The 10,000-nt window shown below is 33.5% G+C and overlaps 1 protein-coding gene across 4 annotated transcripts in view; it reads right to left on the bottom strand.

Annotated features, from left to right (window-relative positions):
* LOC136849845 (LIM/homeobox protein Lhx1-like) overlaps positions 1–10,000 on the bottom strand; it is a 325,756-nt gene that overhangs the window by 35,953 nt on the left and 279,803 nt on the right. The gene's annotated exons all lie outside the window — the stretch shown is intronic.

Here is a 10,000-nt window from a genome sequence, read left to right as displayed (position 1 = left end):
ATATATATATATATATATATATATATATATATATATATATATATATATATATATATATATATATATAGACAGGCTTTGCCTCCGTGAAGTATTTCAATCAGATAATACACATTATATATATATATATATATATATATATATATATATATATATATATATGTATATATATTACTAAAGGACCTCATTCAAACTAGATGGTATCTAATGGATACCATCCAGTTTGGAATGAGGTCACTAATAATTCTACTGATAACAGAACAATTGTGTATGTGATAAAGTTAATATGTATATATACATTTATACTCATGTATACACACATACACACACACACACACATATATATATATATATATATATATATATATATATATATATATATATATATATATATATAATCTTACGTAAAAAGCCAGGGTTTGCCTTACAATTACATATCATTGTAAGTTATTTCTGTGCAGCACAGTTCCGTCAGTGTCAGCTACGTCACACGGGGATGGGAGAGGTCAAGACTTGCTGTACTTTATTATGAAAACAGTGAAGTTATTTATATCGAATATTGCAATGACTCTTGGTTAGTAATGGTTTGAGTAAGATATTGAAGATGCTTCACCTCCGCGAAGTATCCTCAATTCAAATTAAGGTTAATGTTTGCGTCAAAACAATCCTGGGAGTGATATGCTCAACCGCCTGGGGACCAGTTCGGCATACTGGTTTATGGCCAAGAGATTTTATTTGCGGTTATTTTTCTTGCAAAGTATAGTACAGCCATTTTTTTCAGGCTCGCAAATATGTCATTTCATGTTGACAATAATACTTTGGCTTTATTATGCCGTTCTTGAAATATTTAGGGTTGATAGAATTGTGGGTCTGGTTGTTATCTTATGATAATAATAATAATAATAATAATAATAATAATAATAATAATAATAATAATAATAATAATAATAATAAGCTTCATTTCAACAAGGTCTGTACCAATATTGAATGTAGATACAATGGCGTCATTGCTGCCAGACAAGTCATCTTAATAATAATAATAATAATAATAATAATAATAATAATAATAATAATAATAATAGGCTTCATATCAACAAGGTCTATACCAATATGGAATATAGATACAATGGAGACATTGTTGTCGGATACGTCATCTTAATAATAATAATAATAATAATAATAATAATAATAATAATAATAATAATAATAATAATAATAATAATAATAATAATAATAGGCTTCATTTCAACAAGGTCTATACCAATATTGAATTTAGATACAATGGAGACATTACTGTCAGACACTTCATCTTAATAATAATAATAATAATAATAATAATAATAATAATAATAATACATTGCGTTTGAGCTCAGAAGTTAATTGTACAAGCACAGAATGGAAATAAATGGAAGACCAAAAATAACACAAATCGAGTCGGTGTTCATTATTCATAAACCAGCTAAGCGTACGAGAGAGTTTTATGAAAAAAAAAATCTGAATTTGATGTTCAGTGTCGAAACTCGGAACCGGAAATGATTTTTGATAAGCGCGCGCTGGGATTGATGTTTATGATAAGGTTAAATGCGAATGGCAATATGATAAGCGTCTGATATTGATGTTTATGATAAGGCCGAATGCGTATATTATTACCATTTTCAAAATTGATAATCGACTTTCACGTAACTGATTGATAATGACAGCGGAATTACTAGTCTTTTTTTTTTTTTTTTGGTGCGTCGATAAAGCATCGACAGCTGATGTTAGCTACGATCGACACGTGCTTGTTTACAGTGCGCGATGCCCCGTATCTGCCAATATTATATCGTATAGTGTTTCATGATACTGCGTATGTATGCATACACACTTTCCCAAGGTTGTGCCTCCGTCATTGTGACCAAGAATGGGAATTTGTCGGGGCAGCTGATGTGACGACGACAGTAGGTAGGTATTGCTGAAATGGGAAGTGTTAGTATACTTTGTTTTTGGGTCTCTCTCTCTCTCTCTCTCTCTCTCTCTCTCTCTCCTCTCTCTCTCTCTCTCTCTCTCTCTGTTTAGCATCCTTATTCCAGATTACTAGGTAATGAGCGGCAGAATTACTCCATGTGTATATGTATATATATATATATATATATATATATATATATATATATATATATATATATATATATATATATGTATGTATGTATGTATGTATGTGTGTGTGCGTGTGTGGGTGTGTGTAGGCATGTATATAGAGAGAGAATGTGTTAGATACTGATCTATGCATTATGTTACGCACGTTTCGTAAATAATGCATATAAAAATAAATGTGTGTAAAAGATTTGCTTGTGGGAAAATATTATGTAGATGATTCTCTTTCAAGACAAAGAAACTACTGATTGAGATAGCTTGTTCCTGCAACGGTAATTTGTAACACGACGAGAGAATCACTGTAATTTTGACATGGCTACAAAAATCATGATTACATTGCGGGCCGTTCAGAATTTTTTTTTTTTGTAACCATTTTTTTTTGTAGCCATTGATGTTACAAAATCTAAGCACCGATTCTTTTCCCAAAGGCTGAAGTACAGTTGGAATAATACTGTTGAGTGAATGGAACGAATCAAGTTGGACTTAAAAATTTAAATGGGAAAATATTACGAAAAAACATACCCAGTAGTTTGAATTTGCTGAATAACTTCCCGCTTGCAGTCTCTCCATAATAATGTAGCTTCTTTAAGTAATTAGTTTGGATCGTATCATTGGTAGCGAATTCGTCTTCCAATTCTTGCAGTATAATGTAGCTGATATTATATTGACGTTATAGGTGACAGACCCTTTGTAGTTCGAATCTGCCAACGATTGATTTGGCAGTGCCAGTAAATGAAACATTGAGAAAGGGCAAACAACACCCGTAGAGTTTCACACTTCGTACTTGTTATAGATGAAGCATTAGAAAAATTGCATCGTAAATTTGCTGGCTTTCTTTGTGTACACTGTATTGATATTGTAGCTTATACACTGTGTATACTTTGTCTTGATTATATATATATATATATATATATATATATATATATATATATATAGATGTATATTCTAATATATATATATATACAGATGTACATTCTTGGGCATATATAATCTGTGTATATCTCAGTCTATTCCTAACTCATGAAGTTTAAAGCAGTATTTCCTACCAGATAATCTTAATCAAACTGCACTTATTTTTTCTAATGCTTTTTGCGAATCCAAATTTCTCTTCGGTCCGCTGTATGTTTATAACAGCCGTTCGGAACTCCGTAAAAACACGTCACGTCGGAAAACCGTATTTCTCTCGTAAAACCCCACGTTGTACGCGCTGGACCTTACGGAACGGAAATACACCGAGGCTATGTTGTTCATTAAATCGCGGCTTGTCCGGCCCACGGATGCCTTTTACTGACATCTCGTCAGAATACGCCTGTAATACCACTGACATTGATAGTTCAAAGATGCTTATGGCCTTGTGGACTCCTATCCTCTGTACATATTATTAATATTAACATCATCAGTAACACTTATGCTTTTTGTTCGTGCTCTTATTATTATTAGTATTGTTGTTACTGGTAACGATTGTAGTTATACCTCGTTATTTCTTCGGCTATATTATTATTATTATTGTTATTATTATTATTATTATTGTTGTTATTATTATTATTATTGCGGTATTTTGTTGTTTAGGGTGTTGCTAATGATTACAGTCTTACCTCTTTATTATGCTGGTTATGGAATGATTATTTTGAGACATCATTATTATTATTATTATTATTATTATTATTATTATTATTATTAATGATGTTAGTGATAATGAATGTAGCAATACCTCTTTCTTGCACCGGTTACATTATTATTATTATTATTATTATTATTATTATTATTATTATTATTAATGATAATGTTAATGATTTTAGCAATACTTCTTAATGCTGCGGTTGTATTATTATTATTATTATTATTATTATTATTATTATTATTATTATTAATAATGTTAGTGATAATGATCATAGCAATACCTCTTTCTTGTAGCGGTTATATATTATTATTATTATTATTATTGTTATTATTATTATTATTATTATTATTATTATTATTATTATTATTATTATTATTATTATTATTATTATTATTATCATCATCAGCGATGATGTTGATGATGCCAGGTAATGTTCTACTTTGATACCTAAATATTAAAATTAATTCATGACAATGATTTATCACGGATAAGTGGGTCGCATTTAATCTCCCCCACCCACCCCTGGATTATATATGCGGACAGTATATCGCTTTCGGTCTGAACTCGATTAAACAGTGATAAAACGCTGTTTGCCCTTGTGTATTAATTGACAGCTTTTTTTTTTTTTTTTTTTTTTTGAATGAGTTTGTTACCTGTTATTATTTGTTTGTTTTGCGATGTAATTGCGATTTCGTTTCTAATTGTCTTTAACTGGAGGTAGGAACCGTTTTGATTCGTTTGAGATTTATAATGATACGTGGATTCTTCTACCTGTGGATTTGTTGCTGACGTTCGTATGTGTGTGTATTACAGAATACACAGATTTATATATATTATATATATATATATATGTATATATATATATATATATATATATATATATATATATATATATATATATATATATATATATATATATATATATACATATACAGTATGTATATATATATATATATATATATATATATAATATATATATATATTATATATATATATATATATATATATATATATATATATATATATATATATATATATATATATATATATATATATATTAACTATATCCCTTACACAATTGTTCTTGTGTGCATTGATACAGTACTAACAGGACTCCATTGAAACTCGATGGTATCTAGCGGAGTTATATATTAAAAAAATTTTTTTTTGAAAGAATAAACTCCACTAGATGCCATCCAGCTTCAGTGAGGTCCTTGTTAGTAATATATATATATATATATATATATATATATATATATATATATATATATATATATATATATATATATATATATATATTGTATGTATGTATGTTTATAATTGGCCAGGGAGTCCATTTGTTAGATTTTGCACTGCTGAATGTATCTCATAAGTTAAGCATTCCCATTTAAACGTTAGCGGTGCCATTTGTTCAGCAGTAAAACTGAATTTTATCTCGCAGTTAAGACGGAGAAGAATCTCGCCGCAGACTAATAATTCTTTTCCCCTTGAAAATTAGAATCGCGTCGTCGCTGTCCGGAGTCTTTAATCTCGAGGTTGATGTACTTTCTCCTCAAGTAATAACTCTGAAAGCGCTTCGTACAGGGAGAAGCGAGAAGAGTTCTTTTAAGTAGTAGTAGCAGTTCGGATATCTATCTGGCAATCTTATGCGACGTCTCTTATTGTCGTCTAAGAGACCCGAAGCCAATTTCGGCGACGCGAATATAGAAAGATTCTTTTTTAATGGAGTGTTGTGCGGTTTCACTCTCCATCGCCGAAGATCTTGCCAAGCCATCAATACCCGTCGGGCACTCGCTCCCCCGGCACTCTGTGGTGGCACTGTGGTGGTGGTGGCACTGTTGACATCATGTTAACGGCGTCGTGATGAGGGAGAGATCGGTAGATGAGTGCCAACATGTCCAGTGCCACGACCTGCTGATGGTCTCCGCCAGCACTTAAAAAGTTGTAAAGTGCACCGAAAAGGGGCTTTCCGCTTGCGCTAACGGTAATCCAGCTTTGCCAGAGGTCGTAAAAAGGAGTTTGAGAAGGCCCCGTGGTTATTATTTCGATAATCTGCCCCGTCCAGAGATTAAAAAAAAAAAAAAAAAAAAAAAAACAGGTCTCAGGGCAAAGGGGGTCGGTCGCCAAAGGCTGGGTATCCGCTTTCGTCCTCCGGGGGATCTCGGAGATAATTTCCGACTTGAAAGGTGCCGTCATTCACTTCGTGGAGGGAGAGGCAAAGCGCTTTGATGCCGAGATAAGCGTCGTAAAAGCGGTTATCCTTCCTTATCAGTAACTGTGGATTTATACGAGATCTTTCGACGCCCAGGGAGAACGGTTCACATAGAGTGGCCTATCGTTTGTTTGTTCCTCCCCCCTCCCCCCCTTTCCCCCACACTTCCCCTTCCCGTTCCGTATTTTTGATAAGGACGTAAACTGTTTTGGTATCTCTCGGTTTCTTCCTCCTCCTCCTCCTCCTCCTCCTCCTATTTTATCATCATCATTGCCATCCTCACAATGATTCCTTTACTCATTTGGGGCACATTTCCAAGTGCTAAAAAAAATATAATGGGGTCTAATAAATAAAAGCTATGAGACTAAATCAGCTATCCTAAGTGAGTACAGTAATATTTCAGAGAGATCTGAAACTGATACTTTCGTCTTGAGAACTGACCGCACTCGTAACAAATTGGTTTTTAATGTCCAGCCAGCCAGAGCCATTTTATGATGACTTCTTGGTTCATTTGACTGAACGGCGCTTGCCAGCCAAGTGTTCTTGTCTTGTGAGGATTATGGGTATATTTTCTTCTCCAGGTGCCTGGATGAGGAGGGTAATTATCCTCTGTCCGTTTTTTTTTTCTGTTTCTATCAGTGTCAGTGTTTAATTTTACATTTAAATTTAACTGTATGCTTCTAAGGTGTTTGAGTATGAAATTTGTGAACTGTATGTGTATTTTTGGGTTGGGAAATTTTTATTATGGTATCGTTTTAATACAAATTTTATTAGCAAGTAACAGTATTTTTGTCTGGGCGATCATAGTATCGTAGTAGTACTGACGCCAGTTTTTAGTTTTCCGTAAAAGAAAACTATTGAGTTGGGCAATTGTCTATCCGTCCGCTCTTTTCTGTCCGCCCTCAGATCTTAAAAAATACAGTGGCTAGAGGGCTGCAAATTGGTATGTTGATCATCCACCCTCCAATCATCAAACATACCAAATTGCAGACGTCTAGCCTCAATAGTTTTTATTTTATTTAAGGTTAAAGTTAAGCCATGACCGTGCGTCTGGTACCGCTTTAAGTGCCAACAACATAGGCACCACCGGCCCGTGGCTGAAAGTTTCATGGGTCGCGGCTGAGAGTTTCATGCAGTACTATACGCTGTACAGAAAACTCGATTGCACCGGAGACACCTCATCGCATTTTTACTTTTTTTTTTTTATTGAGACCAGTCGTCATCATTATCATTATTTATAGTTGGATGATCACAGCAGTGGTGACCAATCGTCGTCATCATCATCATCATCATCATCATTGTATCTTTAACCAGACTATAATGTAAATATAGAAAAAACTTCCTTGAACGCACGCACACATAAATTATATAAATAAAACCTGTATTTTTTCAACATCATCATAATCATCACCATCCATTTCATCACTAACGAATCGGCATTATGATTATTATAATTAATTCTGTGAAGATGATAGTGCTTGTAATAATATATAACCTAATAAATGATGATGATAATTCTCGTAATAATATTTAAGAAAACTTTGGAAATAATAATGGTAGTGCTGGTAATAATATTTATAAAAAACTTAATAAATGATGATAATAATTCTCGTAATAATATTTAAGAAAACTGAATAAATAATGATGATGATGCTTGTAATAATATTTATAAAAAAGCTTAATAAATGTTGATGATAATTCTCGCAATAATATTTAAGAAAACTTAATAAGTGATGCTGATGGTGCTTGTAATAATAATTTAAAAAACCTAATAAATGATGATGATAATTCTCGTCATACTATTTAAGAAAACTTAATAAATGATGCTGATGGTGCTTGTAATAATATTTATTAAAAAAAAAAAGCAACGCTTGTTTGAATATCTAAGCAAGATCTGGTGGCTGGTCTGATAAATGTGTCGATTCGAAAGAAATTATAAATTTCAGGCGAAATTGCCGTTTGGAGCGTTTTCTGGTGAAACCGCATCATTCCTTTTATCTGTTTTCCCCTTTGACAAAATTTCGTTGTTTTTCTTCTCTCTGTTGCAGCGTCTCTATCCCTCCTCCTCCTCCTCCTCCTCCTCCTCCTCCTCCTCCTCCTCCTCCTCCTCCTCCTCCTCCAATCACTTCTCAAGAGCTTTTAATTTTTTTTTCTACCCCTTTGTAGAAATTCCTCGTCATGTGTTCGCCATCTTTATTGTCAACGCTTTTCGTCTATCTTGTAAATTTTCGCTTTTCCCCTCCTCCTCCTCCTCCTCCTCCTCCTCCTCCTCCTCCTCCTCCTCCTCCTCCTCCTCCTCCTCCTCCTCCTCCTCTCTCACCTTTTGGCCTCGTAGATTATTCCTCAGTGTCCCCCTCCCTTTCTCATTCCTCCCTATACCCCCCTTCCCCCCCACCCTCGCCTCCGCTTCCCCTCCGAATTCTCGTTACTTGGTGAATTACGGCTGAACGTCGACACCTCATTTCATGCTCGAGTGGTTGGCACGTGGAACGGCTAACCCGTGGCACTTGGCACTGCCCCTGAGATATCCCTCCCCAACCCCTCTCCCCCCAACGCTCCACCTTCCCTCCTCCGGATGGCACTGTTTTGCTCATCTTCAGGTGAAGAAGTATTTCAAGAAGAAGAAGAAGAAGAAGAAGAAGAAGAAGAAAAAAGCAGATCTTTCGCACTGCGCCTGGCATTGTTTTAGTGGTCTCGCTTTAGCTGTGCTTTGGTATAACACTTCTGATGATGATGATGATAGGAGTGATAATGATGATGATGATAGTGATGATGATGATGGTAACAGTAATGCTTGTGATGATCGAATGGTTATGATTAGGAGGGGTTTGGAGGAGGCTTTTATAATGATCGTCAAATTTTTGTCAGTCCGGAAGATGATGATAATGATGATTGGAGTGATGATGATGATGATGATAACGGTTACGCTTGTGATGATCGAATGGTTATGATTAGGAGGGGCTTGAAGGAGGTTTTATTATAATGATCGTCAAATTTTTGTAAGCCCGGGAGATGATGGTAATGATGATTGGAGTGATGGTATAATGATGATGACGATAACAGTTATGCTTGTGATGATCGAATGTGATGATTATGGGTTTGAAGGTTTTCATAGTGATAGTTGAGTATTTGAGGTTCCGGCGATGCACATAATTTCCTCTCACGGGAGTAGTGATACCACTTTCATTGGATGCTTATATTATTATTATTATTATTATTATTATTATTATTATTATTATTATTATTATTATTGCGATTGTATTACAGCTGTCATCTTGTTAATTTTTCCCAGTCGTCTGTTCTCTTCGAATTTTGCATTTGTTTATTTCTCCAAGAGATGGAATAAAGTTTGAATTATTATTATTATTATTATTATTATTATTATTATTATTATTATTATTATTATTATTATTATTATTATTATTATTATTGTTGCGATTGTATTACAACTGTCATCTTGTTAATTTTTCCAGTCAAATTGTTCTCTTCGAATTTTGCATTTGTTTATTTCTCCAAGAAATGGAATAAAGTTTGAATTATTATTATTATTATTATTATTATTATTATTATTATTATTATTATTATTATTATTATTATTATTATTATTCTGCTGGCAATAAAGCTAACTGAATTATTACTTACTCCTTGAAAGCAGGATAAAAGAACCCAAATTATTTGGGAAATTCAAGTGTGTCGAAGGTGTAAACTTTATTGATAAAATAAACATTGTAAACAAATAGAGATTAATTTGTTGGCAAAAGATATTGCTCTAGAAGAGAGAGAGAGAGAGAGAGAGAGAGAGAGAGAGAGAGAGAGAGAGAGAGAGAGAGAGAACCCAGACCCCACATTAATTGAGTCATAATGAAGTGTCATTTTTTCCCCGCCATTCCTTCGTTGCCTCTTTAATACACGTGTCACATTTGTCAGGTGTTTTTTTATCATTATTAGTATTAGTATTCTTTTTAAGTTCCTGCTGAATTCTCTCAAGACGTGGCTATAGAGCAGCGAGGCAACTGATGTATTATTATTATTATTATTAT

The sequence above is a fragment of the Macrobrachium rosenbergii genome, chromosome 21 (genome assembly GCF_040412425.1).
Source record: "Macrobrachium rosenbergii isolate ZJJX-2024 chromosome 21, ASM4041242v1, whole genome shotgun sequence".
In the NCBI taxonomy this organism is placed as follows: domain Eukaryota; kingdom Metazoa; phylum Arthropoda; class Malacostraca; order Decapoda; family Palaemonidae; genus Macrobrachium; species Macrobrachium rosenbergii.
The sequence above is the reverse complement of the archived record's forward strand: the minus strand, read 5'-3'. Positions and strand labels throughout refer to the sequence as shown.